This window comes from Cryptomeria japonica, chromosome 8 (assembly GCF_030272615.1).
Source record: "Cryptomeria japonica chromosome 8, Sugi_1.0, whole genome shotgun sequence".
Taxonomy (NCBI): Eukaryota; Viridiplantae; Streptophyta; class Pinopsida; order Cupressales; family Cupressaceae; genus Cryptomeria; species Cryptomeria japonica.
This window is the reverse complement of record NC_081412.1, coordinates 743,636,176-743,657,064: the sequence shown is the minus strand read 5'-3', so window position 1 is coordinate 743,657,064 and position 20,889 is coordinate 743,636,176.

Here is a 20,889-nt window from a genome sequence, read left to right as displayed (position 1 = left end):
GGAATTTTGAAGCAGTTTTCTGCTACCGAGGGATCCTCAGGCCGTTTTGGGAACGACCCACAATTTTTAGGGCAGTATGGCAATGACCCAGAGACTGGAGGTGAATTTGGCAATGTCCCAGGTCAGTCTGTCAGTGACTCGAGATTCGTACGACAGTGTGGAAATGATCCACAGTGCAGAGAGCAGTCTGACGGTGGCATAGAGTCTATGAGTCAGTTTGACCGTGATCCTCTCCCTTTACAATTGGGTCATGAGCAGAATTGCGAGGATCAGATTGTCGAAGAGGTAAGTGCGGCAGGGGACAGAAGCCCTTTTATCCCTATCTCGGAAAGCCATGCAAATTTATGCCTCTTTCACAAAGAGTTTCTTGTGGCTGTTTTGTTACTGGCAGTGTCACTTTCTGTGGTATTGGATGTGAAGAAGGCTGCTGTAGGAGTGACTGCAATTGTGTATTTTGTAGTCCGGGTGTTGTTTCGAAAGCAAGAGACTGAACCCAAAATTCATTTTTTTAGTGCAAGAACATGTAGTGTGACCAATTGGCCATCTATCTGCAAATGGGGTATTAATAGTTTATGTCGAGCTACAGACTTGTTGATATGCAGGAACGTTTGTAAGTCTGATGCGTTTACTTCAAATTGTGGTGTCATAGTGCCTCGCTCAAATTTTGCCAAAGATGGATGTGGAGGAATCCAATGTTCTAAACTGTTTAGCACTGATGTGAATAAAAAGCCAAGGCAGAGAAGAGCCTTGGTGCAGAAATCATGTCTGGGCAGGGGAAGCTCTGGGGATTGCAGTTTGGAGATTGGTGCCAAGGGGTTGAAATACAGATCTGCTTTGGGATCAAGTATGTTGATTGTTGTGCTTGTGGGTCTCTTAGCAGGTCGCTTTCCTGCCTTTGTGCTTGCCCTTGCATGGTGCCTTGTGGTAAAATTAGTGCAGATTGCAGAACAAGGAAAGAATATCCCTTCTTTCCACAAGGGGAAGAAGCAGCTGAGCTAAACCAGATGATATGCAAAGGTTGAAATCTATTAGAGATATTTATCATTTCACTGGTCTTTTCACTTTTGTTTGCTGTGTCCTGAGAAGAATGAAAAAGACAATTTTGGAAGATATGGAGTTAATGGTTAGCAATTTGTCCTGTTTGTGTTCGATTTGAACATCATTAAGTGGGTTCCTACAGTCTAATGCTCCTTGCATTGGACAGTTACTTGGATATAGCTATCTTCACCACCTGTTTAAAGCTTTAAATGAGTTTCTCCTGTCATTAGCCATACATGTACTGTGAATCCTAGGTTGTAGATATTTTCTAGTAAAAAAACCAACTGGCAACCCATGAATCTGTGAATGGTCTCTCAAGTTGCTGACCAAGTTTCAGATTATGAGGTGTATGCACTCAATCTGTTAATTTCAGGAGGCATAACTATTGTTCATTTATATAGTAGCAGTACTCCTGACATAAAATTAAGTCTTCTTTGAAAAGTTATGGTCAATTAATGTAGCAGATCATATACAACTGGGAGGCTAAAATGTCCTTTGTTTAAATCAGATGTTTCAGTCCACAGATGCAGCTTTAACTCTGTTGGCTAAGCTTGGTGTTGTACATTTTGTGGTTTAGCTAATTTGGGTTTCAGGAAGTGCGCATGTGATCTCATGGCTTGCACCAATAAGATAACCCAGAAAATTGTGAAGATTTTTCTGATGAAAATTCCTTCGGTATTGAAATTTAACAGAATATTTGGCACCTGTCGTTTTGTATTATCTCATGTTTGATGCTAGGATTCATTCAAAAGCTTAGTCAGAGCAAACAGACCTGAGATAAAATTGACAAAAACTGTTAATTGTCAAACCACAACTTCTAATGTTCTGACATTGTCTTTTTCTATTGTCTAGAAAAGGCAAATTGATGATGTGGAAGCTAGTTAGCAACTTCAAAGTTACAACAGAAAATGAAGCAAAGTTTGCTGCAAATTTACGATAGAAGATGGGTCAATTTTGGTGCGAGTCGAATCTCATAAAAGTATACAAACCAGATTAACTCCTTGTCTTTGAAAGTATAAAAACTTTATTTTATCCCGGTTAGAAGGTTTGAAAGGCAATGTGACAATATACGTGGCCTTATGTATTGTGTTTTTTTCCTTATGTAAGGATAATTGCTGCAATGTTGGTGTTCTCCTAATAATTGAATACTTAATTTATTGTAATGAATAAAAGGAAGTGACCCCATTTAGAAAAGTTTAATTGGTTGTAATGAATATGATGACCCTCCTTTAAACATAATGCTTGAACAGTTGTGTCTTGACGATCATCATGTTCTCATTATCACAGAAATCAACATGAAATAATGGAACATTAATTGATGTGAATATATCCACTAACAAGTAAAGTGAATGACTAAATTTTAATGAGTGTGAAGAACATGGCTAATGGCAAGTGGGTTCTCAAAATTATGGAGAAAGTATAAGGGATGTGTTGTATGCTATTATTTTTAGTGAGACTCGATATTTACACTTCACATGAGAGGAGCATGGAGAAAGCTCTCTCTTTTCTAAAGAGAGCATTAATTACAACTCCAATTCTTTATTAAAATAGGTAGTCAGCCTTAATGTGAAGAGATAACATTAATGGTATAAAATTGGAGTTATGGTTAATGCTTTCTTCAATAAGGAAGGCCTTTTTCAAACTAGGTTGTCCACTCAAATTCATTCTTTCTTTCATAATAGAGTGATATGACAGGTCATTTTAGAAAAGTTTTTTAATTCATTCTTTCTTTCATAATAGAGTGATATAATAGGCCACTTTAGAAAAGTTAGCTCCAATGGAACATACAGTCATACCAAAGATTCATAGAAGTCATCCCAGGTCAAGTAGCAAAGCTTCAATACTTTAAAAAGTATTTTAGATTCTTGTCAATTCCATAAAATTGTAAAATTGATTTATACTATATCTCTATAATAGAAGCAAAGCTTCAATACTTTAAAAAGTATTTTAGATTCTTGTCAATCCCATAAAATTGTAAAATTGATTTACATTAGATTCTTGTCAGTGTGTTCTTGTGGATGAAATGCTTTGTGATGTAGTGTTTATGGATGCATACCATTTTTTGTTGGGGAGGCCTTAGCACTATGACTAAAATGTAATCCATTAGGGTAGGGAGAATACTTATGAGGTTCAAAATGAAGGAAAGAAAACACACTTAAAATTGTGGAAAGAAGAGGGTGCATTTGAAATGTCGAGAGTAAGGGATCAAATTGTTATTTGTTGTGCCCAAAAGAAGCAAGGGAGCCTAGTAGGATCCAAGCTCCACTAGAGATGCGAAATTTGTTGAAAGAATATTATGATATAACTCTAGTAGAGCTACCAACCAGTTTATCTCTTTTATGAGGTACTATACACCATATTGACTTGGTGCCAAGATCCAAGCTTCCTAACAAGATGCATATAGATTAAATCTCCAAAAGAAAATGAAGAAATGAGAAGGCTTTTGTGAAGTAGAATAATTTATATAATATATGAAGGGGGTCCTTACATAAGAAAGAAGTCAATAAAAAAATGATGAACGGTATACCTAAGAAAAGAAATATTTATAGTTAAGAAATACAATAAGTTAAAAATGAAGCAGTTTAGTCCAAGAAAATTGTTAGAAGTATTGATTCAAGAATTGCATATGAAATTATGTTAATGGAAGGTTTGGCCATATCTCTGGTATTTAATAGTATAGATTTACATCATTGTCATGAAGGAAGATTGTTATTGTAGGTTTTTTTTATTGTCCATATTTCAGGGAATATTATTTTTCCTACACATAATATTAATTGTGTTCAGGTTATTTAGACTTGGTTATTGTAAAACATGGCATAATCAATTAGTTGAATGTTATTATGACACTTGGGTAGTTGAGTCTCAAATCCTCATTTAGAATTATCTCACCTCTCATAACCATTCATTTGTCTTCATTTGAGTAGGTGCAACCATGTGATTTAGCATTTACCAATTATGTAAAACTTCCACCTATTTTGGGCAGTTGGGGTTTTTTTACACATCTTGGATTTACACCCCTATTTGTGTTATGCAAACAATACTCGCCTCTCTTCTTTGTTAGAAAGAGTAATGTGAGCTTTTCTTATACTTTATTGCATTTGATCTCTAGAGTTATCTCTTTTTGGTATTCTCTCCTTTCCTCTATTTTGATATTTTGATCATATGTCAATTGGATTTTTTAAGCATACAAATATACTGAGAGGGAGGGCAGGGTGAATTAGTATATGTTAATTTCAAATTGATTGAACATCTTCATTGATAACTTCACCGGGTATCAACCCAAATAATCATTAGTATCATTTATTCATCTTTCCTTATTGATGAGGCAACTTATCAAATGATAAACACAAGCACACATCCACACTTGATGAACTGTGAGATTTGGACCAGCTCTGATACCATGTGAGATTTTGCCAAGATCAAGAGGCAATGTAAAGCACAAATAAGAGAGAACAAAATAGATGATAGAAATAAATTGTATTCTATCAAGATGAAAAATATGATCAACTGGATCATTAAGCATTTGTTGTTTATACAATGAATATGAGCCTGCTTATATAGGCAAGGCTATATGGATATGTGAGCACACAAACATGACATGTGGCTCAATAAGAAACAAGGGTAGGTAGGAAATAGGTGTGGGTAGGTAGGAGAAACAATATAATATTCCACATGAGGTGGATCACCCACTGAATGTAGAGTGTAACAACAAGATCACACCATAAAAGGTGGAAATTCTCCTACACACACTATCCCAATGTGGCACAAACACCGAAGTGTCTCATACCCAAATCTTTATGATATGCATGTACCTAAGTAAATTTAAGTAAGGTGTAATAATATCCAACATGAATAATTAATTACACCAACACCCCCCCTTAAGTACAACTTAGGGGAATGCACATAAGTCTACAATGCACCTAAGCAATGCAAGATGGGTCCCGGCTACAAGGCCATGTTAGGTACCCATGTACAAATGCAAATGCATGCAAACCAATGCAATGAAATCTCTCACAAAGAGGGGAAAGAGAGAAAAACCCAATGGGAAAAAACCCTCCCCCAAAAGAGAGATGAAAACTAGATACAAAGAACTCTCATAGAAGTATGTGAAGGACAAAACCCCATGTGAGGAAAAAGTCCCCCCATATGAGAGAAGAAAAAGAGAGACTAGGAAGCCCCCACTCAATCTGGAATCTGCACCAATGATAGAAGCTCGAAGAGGAATGAAGAAACTGCTCTGTGAACGTCGAACAACATTCCTCCTCTTAGGAAGAAACAAAACCAAAGGTGTATCCATGAATTCTCCCCAACCATGAAGGGAAGATGAAGCAAAAATACTCATAATGAAAGGAATCTCTGAAAACTATTCAAGTGTCCCCATGTCGATGCTGAAAGGTACCCCCTCCAAAGGTGGTAAACTGTGCCACACTGCTAAAAAAGGCACTCCAAGATCTAGTGGAGATGAATGTAGAACAATATCCAAAGACTCACATGTCTCCTCAAAAGATAAAGAGACCTCCTCCAACTGGTGTTGTACAAAAGTATCCACAATCATGTCAACCTCTAAAGATTGATCATGTAGAGAATGCACAAGAGGGTCAGAGTGATCCCTCACAACAATCAAAGAAGGATCATCTTCATCAAAGAGAAGATGAATGTCATCAATGGTGTCTCCCAAATCTGCAATGTAGGAGTCCACAAACAAACTTGCAATGTTTGTCAAGTAGGCATCCCAATCAACAGAAGCTGGAAGACATGAAATATCCTGCTGCATTGAATCATAAGAAGGCAAAACTGTCGCACTAGCTACATCATCAGGTGCAATAGGTGGTGTGATGTGCAATAGGTGGTGTGATATCAATAGAAGGAGATGAAATGCAAGGCTCAAGAACAGGGTCATATGTGAGAATCCCCAAGTTCAAATGCCCAAAGTTCTCCTCAAAATCAGAATCATCAACATAGGAAGAACCAACCTTATCAATAGCACCAAAATCTAAAAAAGAGTACAACTGAGATGCATGATCAACCACTCCAGTCGCAATGATAGCTCCACTCTCCAAGTCTTTAAAGATAACTGAATCAGGTGTGAACTCCATAGTTTTCCTAGTTGCCCCATGTGTGATTTGATAGATGGAAAGAAGATTATTTGTCAAGTGGGGTACACACAACACATCATTGAAGGAGTTGTTCCCAATGGCAATAGATCATTTCCCAATCACATCCATGTATGTATGATTGCCCATCAAAATCTGCGGCATGTGGCAAGACTCAAATGTAGAAAACATAGACTGTGAAGATGCCATATGATGAGAAGCCCCCGAATCTAGAAGTCATCTCCCTGAATCATGACTTGTAGTAGCACAAAGAGCTTGTTCCTTTCCTTTATCTATCCCAAAAGAGTGATCCTTTCCTTTATCCTTGGAAGAAGAAGCCGATGTAGACATTCTAGAAGGTAGGTTGATTCTATTCTTCTCAAGAAGATTCTTCAACTCATCAATATCCTTCTTATAACAATGATGTTCATCATGTCCTGACTTCTTGCAATATCCACAAAAAAGATTGTCCTTATATGATTTCCACTTAGGTGAGAATGGTGAATCACCTTGTTGTGGAGAGGAAGATTGTGCTCCATCTTGTTGTGGTTTAGACTTAGGTTGCTTATGATTCTTGCATTTTCCTTGATTATGTTGATTCCCTTTGTTAGCCACCAAAGCTCGTGGCTTTGAATATTTGACAATCCCCATCGTGGTCAACTTAGATTGCTCAAGTATCAACATCTTCGTGAATGAATCAAATGAGGGAGAAGTGTATGAGGAACCTTGAGCTAACCTATGGGTGTGAAAGCTAGATACAAAGGCTACATACTCTGAAGGAAGCTTGTCCAACAAGTTGTAAACCAATTGAGCATCCTTTTGTCAATTCCACAATCCTTTAGCTTTGCTCTTAGCTCAGTTGCTTTTGTGACATAATCGTGGATTGTATCAAAATCCTTGGGATCCAAAGTTGTGAGTTCACTATCAAGCTTGTAGCCCTTAATCTCATCAACTTGACCATACAATTTCTTAAAAATATCCCAAGCCTCTTTAATTATTGTACACTTATCAATGTGTAAAATGAGGTCATCTGATACATACTTTCTAAGAGTTCCAAGTGCCATAGAATTCTTAATAAGCCATTCAATTTGAGCATTAGGATCAGCCTTAGGATCAGGTGGTGCTGTAATAGTTTCATTTACATAATGAATGAGTCTTTTTTCCATTAGTTTACTCCATGCTTTAATTTTCCATGATGCATAATTATGAGGAGTTAAAAGTGGAAATTTAGGAGAACCCATAGCACCAAAATGAAAAAACACAAGATAGAGAGAGGCACAATCACACAAGACACCCCCCCCCAAAATACTCAATCAAGAAATCCCCCCAAAATGGTGATTTTGGCACTTTATACTTAGTGCGTATACAATGGGCCACTTTCAAAACAAGGCAAAGTGGACTTCTAATTTCAATTTACAACTTCTCAAAATGAGATCTAAGAGACTTCAACAAATACTGCTAGTGATCTAAACTGAGATCCAAGCAAAATACAAGTACCAAATATACCAAAAATGGCCAAATACTGAAAGTACAATTTCTACTTAAAATCACTACAAACAGATGGCAGATTATGAAATTAGATGAAAAAATATGCACTTTCAAAAAAAAACGACACCTGAAAAGGAGTCCATATGAGCCCAAACGAAGCCTCCAAAGTTGTAAAAATTGGGATTTCACGATTTCCAAAAATCTGTATCTGAAATCAGAAAAATTCTACACCACTGTATAGATCATGAAATTCTACCCCAAAACAAAAAAAATTGCTCGAAAAAACGAGTCCGGATGAGTGAGATATCGCTATTTGAAAAATGCCTGCAAAATTATAATTTCTGGAAAATTTCCGTCGTAGCATCAAACTTCAAATGCCTCTAGATTTGGAATCCGAAGTCTGATTTGGATGAAACAAAAGCCAAAACTGACTTTCTTGGACCTTCTCAATCCAATGGTGACCTCAGATTTGACCCATCAAGCTTCAATAATAACCTGCAATAGAAAGTTCCAAAATACACAATACCAAATAACATCAATTTCTCTCAATTAGCAAACCAATGACACTCTAATGGCTCTGATACCATGTGAGATTTGGACCAGCTCTGATACCATGTGAGATTTTGCCAAGATCAAGAGGCAATGGAAAGCACAAATAAGAGAGAACAAAATAGATGATAGAAATAAACTGTATTCTATCAAGATGAAAAATATGATCAACTGGATCATTAAGCATTCATTGTTTATACAATGAATATGAGCTTGCTTATATAGGCAAGGCTATATGGATATGTGAGCACACAAACATGACATGTGGCTCAATAAGAAACAAGGGTAGGTAGGAAATAGGTGTGGGTAGGTAGGAGAAACAATATAATATTCCACATGAGGTGGATCACCCACTGAATGTAGAGTGTAACAACAAGATCACACCATAAAAGGTGGAAATTCTCCTACACACACTATCCCAATGTGGCACAAACACCGAAGTGTCTCATACCCAAATCTTTATGATATGCATGTACCTAAGTAAATTTAAGTAAGGTTTAATAATATTCAACATGAATAATTAATTATACCAACATGAACACCAAATTTACATGGAAACTTCGAAGGGAAAAACCACGGTGACAATAGTTGCATGGATGAATTGCCCAAGTCCAACCTCACAAAATAATAAAGCGCTTACAATATGAAGTAGGCACCAACCTATCAGGGATACCAACCCCTAATTACATTTGCGGGTATTGTAACATCTTGTTATTTTTGGATTATTAAAATGATGCAATAATGGTTATTTTTCTTAATTATTTAAACTTTAGATAAATTGAATACTTAAATGATGATTATATGGATAATGATGATTGCATGTTAGTGTCATGTTAAATTGATTTTAATCTGATATTAGTACATTATGATGTCAGATGATTACATATTAGTACTTTTGATTTCATTCTATATCATGATTAAGCTACTAATGTCTCTCAAGTGAGTGTGATAGGCTACAAAAGAAAGAAAATTTATGCAAGTATGAGATAGGATGAGAACATGATTGAGGTAGGAATACCTAGCAATATGTAAAATGTTGTCAGAAAGGGGCACTCATGTGCACCACATAGGTCATGTAGTAGATGCATTTGAATGAAAAGAAGTGTTTTTTGAGTGACTGATAAAGCTTATGTATCACTAATATTTCATTGCTTTAGTTATCGTAGAAAAGAATAAAACCTGTTTATCATGTTTTCGACCATTGTACTCATACTCGTATGTTTTGTTTCAATGACAGGTATATGTCAACTTTCTTGCTCCTTGATATTATCTTCTCATTATATTGCGTAAGACAGAAAAATGAATAAAGCTCCTATAATAAATACATATAAATGTATCCACATCGTCATAAACATATATAATGTATGTACATATGAGCATATGCCTAATCACATATACACATATGAACAAGCATCATGAATACATATGATGACATGGACACACATACTTATGATCACCAAGAATTATTATGCACATCATGTCAATACGTAATGTTACTTTCATGCATATATATAATTATATTATTACATATGATCATATATGTACATATATATATGTACATCCATATACACATACATGCATACATACGTTTAGACATACGAATACAAAGTATTTTTGAATGATATATGTTATCATCCTTAAGACAAACAAATGATATCATGTATATCGTTACATTGTGGTTGTAGTGTCGTAAATTGTACACCCTTGCTAGGGTGGTACAATTTCACACTTAGTTTAGCACTCGCCTTAGTGTGTTTGCATCTTGCATTATAATTTCCCTTTAAGCATTTAATTAATTAATTTGATTAAATCTAAAGTCATATTTCATCACTTCATACATCATAAAGTTGGGCCCTTTACCCTAAACATGCCCCTTTTATTATATTCCTCCAATAAATCATTTCATAAACCCTAATTATGTCCTATTTCGACCTTTAAGGCCCGATTTTGCATATCAAAACACCTCGAAATCAATTGTAACTTTGGGATTCGCTCTAATATAATCATATCTAACGGCCCTGAAAAATTTGGTGAAAAGTTGGTCGGACTGTGGCAGGAGTGCACATGGTCCTCAGCTTTTTTCCCAAAGTTTCGGGAGCATAATTCTATGATATTATAATGCTTAACCCCAAAAGATTGGCGGGAAATTCAATTCCTAGGTCAGCCTAAAGGTGGAATTAAGTCGAAATTATGATCTAGGGTTTCATACATAAGAGCTCTCTTTCTTCATTTGAAGGGAACTAAGATCCATCTAATCGAAGGGATTTTTAAGCAAAGCAAGCATAAGGAGCCTTCTATGTAGTGAAAGAGAAGCCTATGTGGAGTCTTCAAAAACATTCAACAACATTCATCAATCATTTGTCAAGCATTCATCATCAATTAGGAGCCTTGAAGACATTGAAGAATAATAGGAGATCTAGTGGCAATATCTCCCCCTTGGGGATTGGTATGATTTCATGTTATTTTCATGTCTTTGTATGAGCTTATTTACATCAATTTGCATATTTACATTCATACTTTAGATAATTTAGCATATTTGGTTTGAAGCATGTTGTTATTCACATTCACATTTACATTTAGGGTTTACTCTCATGTGTAGAGTAGCTCTAGTTTCTTTCATTTTAGGATCTTGCATACACACAAGGTTCTAGCACACACATTTTCAGTATATTATCGGCTATTTGTGGAGGTGGAAATAACCAACATAGGGGTTTGATTAAGGAAAAACCCTATATAGCCACCCAAACCTTCCCTTTTCAGTTGCAGGTGCAAAAACATGTACCCGGAAGCAGTTTCAGATCAGGAAAAGGCATCAACACCACCCAGAAGTCTCAAAAGTGCAGAAAATTGTCAAGGACGGGGCGTGGCACCCTTGTCCTACCCAGGACAGTGGCGTGGCGCCATGGTCCCTCCTCTTTCAGGTGAATTTTGACAGGTTGCAGACTCCGGACCTCCAATTTGTAGTGTTTTGGTTACAGCCTCCTGTCTGTAGAAACAGGACAGTGGCGTGGCAACCTGGTCCAAGTCAGTTTTGTTCAATTTGTAGCATCAGGTACACATCCAAAATCCTCCCCCTTTCATGCTTTTAGTATCTCAGTTTCATATCTACAAGTTTGTACAATTCCGAGTTCATTTATGCTTCATTCTTTATCTCCTAATTTAGATGATCATTCAAACCCTAGTTTTTCTCATCATTTGCAACAAGAGGAATAGAAACCCTAAGAGGTAGTCCTTGTCTCTCTCTCTTTCTCACAAGAAGTAACCAGAGTGATCTATCTCCCTAGGCTCTTTCATATTCCCAATGTGTTGGCAAAAGTAGGATTAGGTCCTAGTCACCCAATCTCACTTTTCCTACCCCACGGTGGCTAATATGCAAATGCATTATGAAGCTATTAATATTTTTAAGTCATGACCTGCACTATAGCTCGATGGCTAAGCTGTCTATTTGAATGACTCCCAAACAATAAGAAAAACTACAGAAGATTAACTAAGAGAATTTCATCTGTGTTTAATAATCTGAAGTATAGCCTATATTCAGATCATCAATCTAAAGGAAAAGTATGAAATTTATGTCATTTAAGGGTGGGGAATTTGGTTTTCAACTAGATTGCATTGTCAGGAAGGCAGTGTATTGTGCATTTTGGAAACTCTATTCCATAGTTGGTCTCTCCAATCAATGGTCGATCTACAGCAAATTTCTTCATCAGTCTACAAATAATTTCAATTAGGAATCTCTCTCTTGATCGTTATTTTTCTCAAAACTTTTCTAATTAAAAGACAAATACAGATTTAATTTCAGAATTAAAATATGGGAAGACAGAGAATATAAAAATATGCAGACCTGTAGATATATCTTTTGAATTTTACAAAACAATTTTTAAAACGGAACATAGTAATAACTTAAAACTTTTTTTCTGCAATAGGAACTAAATGATGAAAATAGAAGCAATGAACAAGAATCTAGAATAACCATCCAAAGTTTGATTTTATTTGCATAAGAACATTTTCTTGTTGTTAAACAACTCAGAACATAGGAGATCAAGCAGAAAAATAAATTCTCATGTCACTGTAAAAGGAAAACTAGTTAGTTTTATCATAGAAAACTTATGTCTCCTTCATTGTCAGGTGGAATGGAATAAAAAACACACGTACAGTTAACGTTAACATGAAAATTAAGACTAGAAACATTGTAATTATTGTATTAAACTATTTTTCAAAACTGTATGTTATGTTCATTTTTATCTAGTATAATATGTTTGTTGAATTTATACTTTACAATCTTTGAAATACTATATCATTAGAATCTTAAAGAATGTATGTGCATCAATCATATATATATCATGCGACATACCTTCTTTTAAAAATATTACTGTAATACTATTTTTAAAGAACATATGTGCATAATATGTATATAATATGCATTTAAACATATGTGATATCTTTTATTGAAATACATTTCATTTTTTCTTGAAACTTGTATGTGCTACAAAGGATTGTTGCATTTAGAAACAACCATTTAGAAAAGTAATTAAATTGCATATAACCAACATGAAGTTTTTAACAATGCATATATAAAACAATCATATAGGTAAACATATCATTTAAATGCATAATGTATCAAGGAACAATGTAGTGAAATTGAGTTTTATGCAAGTGAGCAATCATGTAGAGAATTATAATAGTCTTATGGAAAAAACATCAACATGTCAAAATCATGAATGTCTGCTTTAGAGTGTCTTGTGTCTATGATTGGCCTTGTTTCTAAGACAGGGTGTTGAATGTGGAATTACAGAGATGAATGACCCTCTTTTCGGGAAAATTCATTTTACTAAGTGCTTCAAGTAGGAAGGACTCTAGGGAAGCAAGTTGCTTCGTGGTTGGGTAGAAAAATGTCGCATCCATGCTCTTGTCCCTCAACATCACAAAGGTGTCTAGTGGCAAAGATTTATATTTAACATTTTAGTTTATCTATGAGCATTTTTGTGTGTATTTATGTAAAATGGCATGATGAGCTAACTCTTATGTATTTATGTTGTGCTAAACCTGAAATATGCACGTATAAATTATGATGTATTTGACACATGGATGAAATTTAAGAAAATTTATGTGGTTATTAATTTTTTGTGTTAATATGGAATATGAAAAATTAATTATGTTTTAAAATTAGTTAAGGTAGTGAGAAAGCTCCAAGAACCAACCAACAAGAGACACCAATCCCCTAATCTAGGATTCGAACACCAACTAAACATTTGAGACACCAATCTCAATAAAATATAAGAGATGTAGTGTTGACCTTTCAAATTCTTGATTTGATCAACTTCACAACATCCCCACTTTGTGCATAAGATCTTCAACTGAATTCAAATGATTAAGCAAATAGCTTGTACAACTTTTTTCATCATCACCCACATCACCTCGAACCAACTTTTTTGACTCATATTGAAATGAAACTAATCTTCAATATGTATGCACTCCAACCTTAATTGCATTCTCAAGTCATCCTAGAACATAATTACAATATTTGCAAGTCAACCACAAGATTAAACCTTAAACCAAATACATAATAGGCCAGGTCCAAAATCCCACATGTTACTGTAGAAGTGAGAACATGATATGTGTTACCCAACATACACTCTACTAGCCCCAATGAACATCCACACGCTACCTTTGGTTGGTGCATGTTACAATCCTATGATGCATCAAACCATAACATCATCATAGCTGGCCAACTATCACAGTGAACACTTTGAACATCACTTCTAGATAACTTTCTATCTTTTGAAGATTGGCCTCTAAAACTCTGAAATATGATACATCATATGTAGTCTTACTTAACTTACAAACTGCAAACCTCAACACACAAGTGCAACAAAATGAAAAGCCAAATACTATGACAACTTATATACTGTGTTTGATAAACATGCTCCAGAACATATTCCAAACACTTCTAGATCGCCTTCAACAACTCGAATAGATGTATGATGATATTAGTAGCATTTACAAGAGAGTTGTCAATATAACTTATCATTGTCCTTCTGGAACTCAAATGCTCAATCACGTCATGTCAAAAGTAACTAAAATTGTTGTAGCTGCCAAAAACTTGAGAGTACAATGCATTTAATTCTCACTAACTCCTTTGACATCAATGGAAACACGATATTCAACAATCTCCCCTTTTGTCATTGATGAAAAACAACAAAATGTTTTCAACGCATAACTAAGAACAACATCAACATACTCTGAGCCTGTCAAAGACTCCCCCTATGATGTATAACTAATTTTGTAAGAAGCTTATGATCACTTGACTTCCTTAATCCTCTAGCATTTTAGGTCCCTTTCTCCCACTTTGACATCAATGGCAAAGGACAACACTAGTTCTCCAAAAACACCAACTCTATGCAAGACCACCAATTACGCTTGTAGCAAAGAGTTAATACTCCCCGTCAACTTGTACTTCCTCTTAAATCAAGAGGAGAGATCATCAACTCCCAATTTTTGTGAAAGATACTCAAATGTCTCCTTTCGAAGAGGTTCTTGACTTGATGTTTGCAATTTCCTCCTTTATCTTAACATATTCTATCTTCACTTCTTTGTCTACAACCTTCTCTCTTAAAAAATTATACTTAATTGAAATATTTTTTTGTCGTTAAGAGCATTATCAAATTCTTGGAAATGTTTATGGTGCACTTGTATTATTCATAAAGAATAGAAATGTGCTCATCAAACTCTATTTTAATTTTGTTTTGTAATGTTGTAAAGTATAATCCCTTACAATTTTATACTCCTTTGTGTGCCCTTGCCTTAGCGTCTCCTCCTAGCTCTTTTCCAAGCCTATTTATGGTTTTGCACTACAAAACTCATGTCATATGACCATATGGTGATTTGGGTCTCTATCCCAAACTTGTGTAAACCTATACCACCTTTGTTTCACCCTTTTCTAGGTGGACTAGGGTGATAGGTGCCCTTGTCCTAGCGGACTAGGACGCTAGCAAAATTGTTCAATACTTTTTCGATAAAATTTAGGAGAATATTTTGAGAGACGTTATGATTCCAAATTTTTTCTCCATATATGCATTTGACAACTTTAGGACAAGGTTGTCTAGTAACATTGTCCAAAATTTTTGAGCTCAGATTCACACATAAGTTCTTCTCTGCTTTCCATTTCTAGAATTATGCTCAATGTCTACATATCTATTCTAAAACTATCTATTCATGTTGATTATTGTTAATTTTCCATCATAGCCCTAATTCACATCATTTTCAAGTCAATATCAAATCCAAATCAACTAAACAAGGAGAATTCAATAGTGCCCAACCCTTTTCGGTAGGTTTGAGGTAGGCCTATTAAATCTCCTTAAATGTTTTAAAGTGATAAATGTATTGGATTCCCAGTTTGGATAGCTATACTACTGAATCCCATTTTTCACCATAAACACCTTCAAATTATCTTTCATCCATAGAATATTCAGTACAACAAAAAACTATTGCAATGTACTCTATTTATGTTTTAGATAGGGATATTGAGTCTTGTTTTTTGCTCAATCAAGATACAAGATTGTCACCAAGAAAGAAAGCTTTACCACTTGTACTCTTTCAGTTTTTTGCATTTTCAACCCAATCTACATTTTTATATGCAATCAATTTGAACTTTTCATTTTTGGGATACCACAAACTGAAATATACTCTAGCGTTAAGATATATGAATATTCTTTTTATTGTCTTGACATGAGCTTCCTTAGGCACTACTAGAAACCTAGAGATCATACCTACTACTTGTATTATATTCAATCTAAAAGCAGTTACATACAAAAAACTACTAATCATTGACCTATAAAGGGTTTAATTTTTCATAGAGGACTCATCATCTTTGCTTGGTTTACACCTAGTAACCATAGGTGCACTTACAACTTTGTAATCTTCCATCTTAAACTTGTTCACATTTATTTTATATACTTAGTTTGAGATATGAATGTACCTTTTTATAACTAAGAATTGTGTAAACCATGAAAGACAGACAACTCACCAAGTTGATTTTGCATAGCATCCTCGAATTCTTTGCACATTGCATCACTACTACATTCAAAAATAATGTTGTCCACATAAACACCAACAAATAATAACCAATTACATTATGTTTTTATGTACATATTGTTGTTTGTGCTACCTCTCTTGAATCCTTGTATATATTTGTCCAATCTTGAATACCATAACCTAGGAGCTTGCTTGAGTTCATTGACAGTCTTCCTTAGTCTACATGCAAAATCTAGTTTCTTTGAAAGTAGAAATACTTCCGTTTTTTTAATGTATATCTCTTCTTCGAACTCTCCATCTAGAAATGTTGATTTGGCATCCATCTAATATAATTTAAATTTCTTAAATGCTAATAATTATAGAAACATTCTAATTGACTCCAATCTTGCTACTAGAGCAAATGTCTCCTCAAAATCAACTCTCTTAAATTGAGCATATCCTTTAATTACAAATCTCTTACTCTGGATTACTTTTCCATCTTCATTTAATTTTTTTATAAAAACCCATTTGGTACCTATGACATTCTTATCCTTAGGTCTTGGAACCAACTCCCAAGTTTCATTATTTTCAATCTAAGTTAGTTCTTCCTCTATAGCTTCTAGCCAATCCTTATATTTGCCAGCTTCTACATATGTACTTGTTTCAAATTTTTATAATAGAGAAAATTGTACGTATTCATTATTTTTTAATTATGTTATGGGTTTGAACTCCACTATTTATATCTCCTACATGATTTGATCTTCTGAGTGATTCTTTAGGACATATTTGGATAATCTTTGCAGTTGTATTTTCCAATTCATTTTCGATTATCTCATCATCACTATAAAATGATTCATCATTGTCTTCGTCACTTGTAACTTCAATTGGTTGTATTGTCTCATCAACACTCACTTTAGCACATTCCACTACCCTTCACAATATTTTATTATGACATCTATACGCCTTGCTTCTCATTGAATAACTAAGAAAAATGCCTTCATCAAATCTAGAGTCAAACTTAACCAAATTTTCTTCATCATTTTTTATATAGCGCTTACTTCCAAATATCTTGAGATGCCTAATTTATTTTGATCTTTATTTCCATATCTCATATAGAGTCTTAATGGTTCTTGTCTTGATTTGTGCTCTATTCAAGATATATATTTTTGTCTAAACAACTTTTTCTCCAATGCAGATCTAGTAACTTAGCTTGCCTCAACATTCTTCTTGCCATCTTTTTTAACTTTCTTTCTAATACTCCATTCCACTGAGGAGTTGTAAGAGTAGAGTATTGTCTTTGAATTCCATGCATCTCACATAATTCTTCATATTTGTTAGAGATAAATTCTCCACCTCTATCTAATCTTAAACATTTCATTGTCCTGCCTATTTCATTCTCCACCATTGCTTTAAATGCTTTAAATTTTCCAAATACTTCTATTTTTTCTTTTAGAAAAGTAATCCAAGTCATTATAGAATAATCATCAATAAGCATCATAAAATATATGTCACCTTATGGGCTCTTTGTCCTCATTGTTCCACATAGATTTGTATGGATTATATCTAATTGTTTTGTGGTAGAGTATTCTTTGGTTATAAATCTAGTTCTTGTCTACTTTCCTTCATGACATGGTTTACAGTTGGTAGATGAAGGCTTCTTGATATTAGGCATGTCTCTTATTGCACCTTTTGAACTAATCCTCACAAGATAATTTTAATTGATATATCCAATCCTTTCATGCCTTTGAAGCCAATTCTCTTCCCTCTATATGAACAAACAATTATGTTCACTAACTTCACTGAAATAATACAAATCACTACTAGTCCTACTTCCCTCCACAACTAATTCAGTAGTATCACTTATCCTAATTTTGCATCCTTTTGTATTGAATGAAAGATTGTAGCCTTTATCACATATCTAACTCACACTTAGAAGATTACATTTCAAGCCTTCTACATATAACATATCATAGGTTTTGGTCTTTCCACCATCAAGACTTAGTTTACCCTCACCAATAATATTAGCAACTGAATTGTTACCAAGTGTCATTGCTCCTCTGTCAAACTTTTAAAAGTTCATGAATAGTCTCTTATCTTCAGCCCTGTTAGTTGAACATCTGTTATTAATTATCCATAGATTTTTCTGCTTCTAAGCATGAAGTGCAGTCTATGGAACCATGGACTTTTTTTTTATCTCTATCCTTTTTGCTTCTTTTTCCAAATTTTCTTTGTTGAATTGTTCTAACTTATTGAGTTATTTCCTCTTATATCCAACTTAGGAGGACTTACAAAATGACTTCCATAGTTTCTTGCAATATGCCCAACATTATTGCACTTATGACAAATAATATTGAATTCAAACAAAGGTCTATAAACATTTATGCTAACAAAGTTATTCCTTCTTGTAGGAACCCTTGTACAATTTATTGCCTTATGACCAAATTGATTACAATTACAACAATAATCAAAAAATGAAAAATTGAACATGATATTGTAGGCATGTCCTCTTGAAAATTTTCTTCTAGATCATCTATCATGTTTGTGCACTTGATTGAAACCATCATCTTCCTTCTTGCAGTCTTTGGTTGCTTCAACTTCCACAACCAAATGTTCTCTTTCGGACTCTTAGCAATTGACTTCATGGATTATTCTATCGCCTTATTATTTTGAATCTCATTGAATCCAATATCAATTTTGATATGTGGTTCTATTTAGCTACATATGATCTCATCTAGGATCTCATAAATTTTTACAAACTTCAATTTTAGTTAATTGTTTTCTTTCTCCAGATCCTTTCTCAATGTCACAATTTCTACTTTGAGTCTTTCACGGTCCTTGTCTCTTGTTACTAACCTTTTTTTCATAACTTCTTTCTCCAGATCCTTTCTCAATGTCACAATTTCTACTTTGAGTCTTTCACAGTCCTTGTCTCTTGTTACTAACCTTTTTGTCATAACTTCTTCTATCCCCTTTGCTTCTTCCACCTATATTTTCAAACCAATGATCAAAATCTCTACCTTCTCAATATTTTGGGCTAACTTGTCCTTAGATTTTAATTCTTCCATAATCCTCTTCTTCAATCTTTTGATTTCTTTGCTAGCGCGATATACTAGAATCTTTGTATGGACACTTAGCCATGAAATGTCCCACTTCACCATTATTCAAACATTTGAAAGGTAACTTACCTTTGTATTTTCTAGAACCTCTTTGCATCTTTCCAATAAATTTTACTTCTTTTCGATATAATTCATCATTAGAGTCTGAACCTTCTTGCTTCTTGGACACTTTTAATGCCAACTCTTTTCTTTGTTATTCATCATTATCAATTCTCATCTCATAAACAATCAAAATTCCATGTAACTCATCCATATTGTATTTAAATCTCTATCTTCTTCAATTGTAGAAACCTTGGGATCAGACTTTGGGGGAAGAGATCTGATTACCGTTTTCACAGGTCTGTAATTTTTAGTTCTTCATAAAGTCCTCACATGGAGTTGACAATCTCATCAGCTCGGAGCAGGAATGTAGCAAATTTTTCTTCTTCCTTCCTTTTCACTCTCAAATTGACCTCGATAGATTTGAAGCTTCGTTTGTTTGACCTTGTCATCTCCATAGATATTGTGCAATTTAACAACTGAGTGTGGTATCCCAGATCTACCTTAAGATGTTAATTTTCTTTCAAGGAACTTAGCTCTAATACCAATTGTTAAGAAAACAGATATGTTGAGGGAGAGGTGAATGAGTGTATGCCAATTTTAAATTGATTGAGCATAAAAATATTGTATCATTAATAACATCCAAACATAAAACCCAAATAATCATTAGTAGCATATGTTGATCTTTCCTTACTGATGAGGCAACTTATCAAATGATACACAAATACACATCCATACAAATGAATATCAAATTTATGTGGAAACTTGAACCACAATGAGAATAATTACTTGGATCTACTACACAAATCTAGCCTCACAAAATAATAAAGCACTTACAATATGAAGTAGGCACCAACCTATAAGAGACACCAATCCCCTAATCCTTGATCTGAGCACCAACTTAGCATGTGAGACACCAATCTCAATAGAATATAAGAGATATGTAATGCATACCTTCAAGGTTGAATACTTAGCTTCTTTGTATTCTAATCAACTGTAGAACATCCCCCTTTATGCATAAGATCTTTAAATAAATTTGCACACAATGATTGAATAGATAGGTTGTACAAGTTTTGTCATCATCATCCATATACTCGCACATCAACAACCACCTAGCACCAAATTTTTTGACTCGCATTAAAATGAAACTAATCTTCAATTTTTACTCACTTCAACATTAATTACATTCTCAAGTCGACTTAGAACATAATTACAATACCCTCAAGTCATCCGCAAGATTAAACATTAAACCAAACTTTATAGGCCATAAAAAAATTACTTACAATGTTGTTAATAAGGTGGTGAAATATGATAGGCATATAGTGGTCATGGGACTCATTCTTAACCAAAAAAGAAGTCTTTTTGGTACCCAAATCAAAAATTAAGGAGAAGATTTTAAGGCATTTCATGACACACATTTAGCAAGTCATGAACGATGCTATAAGACACAATAAAATCTATGAAATATATTTTTTTCAAATGGATTAACGAGGATGTTCATAAGTATATTTGATAATACACGAGTTTCCAATTAAACAAATAGGAGAAAGTTTATC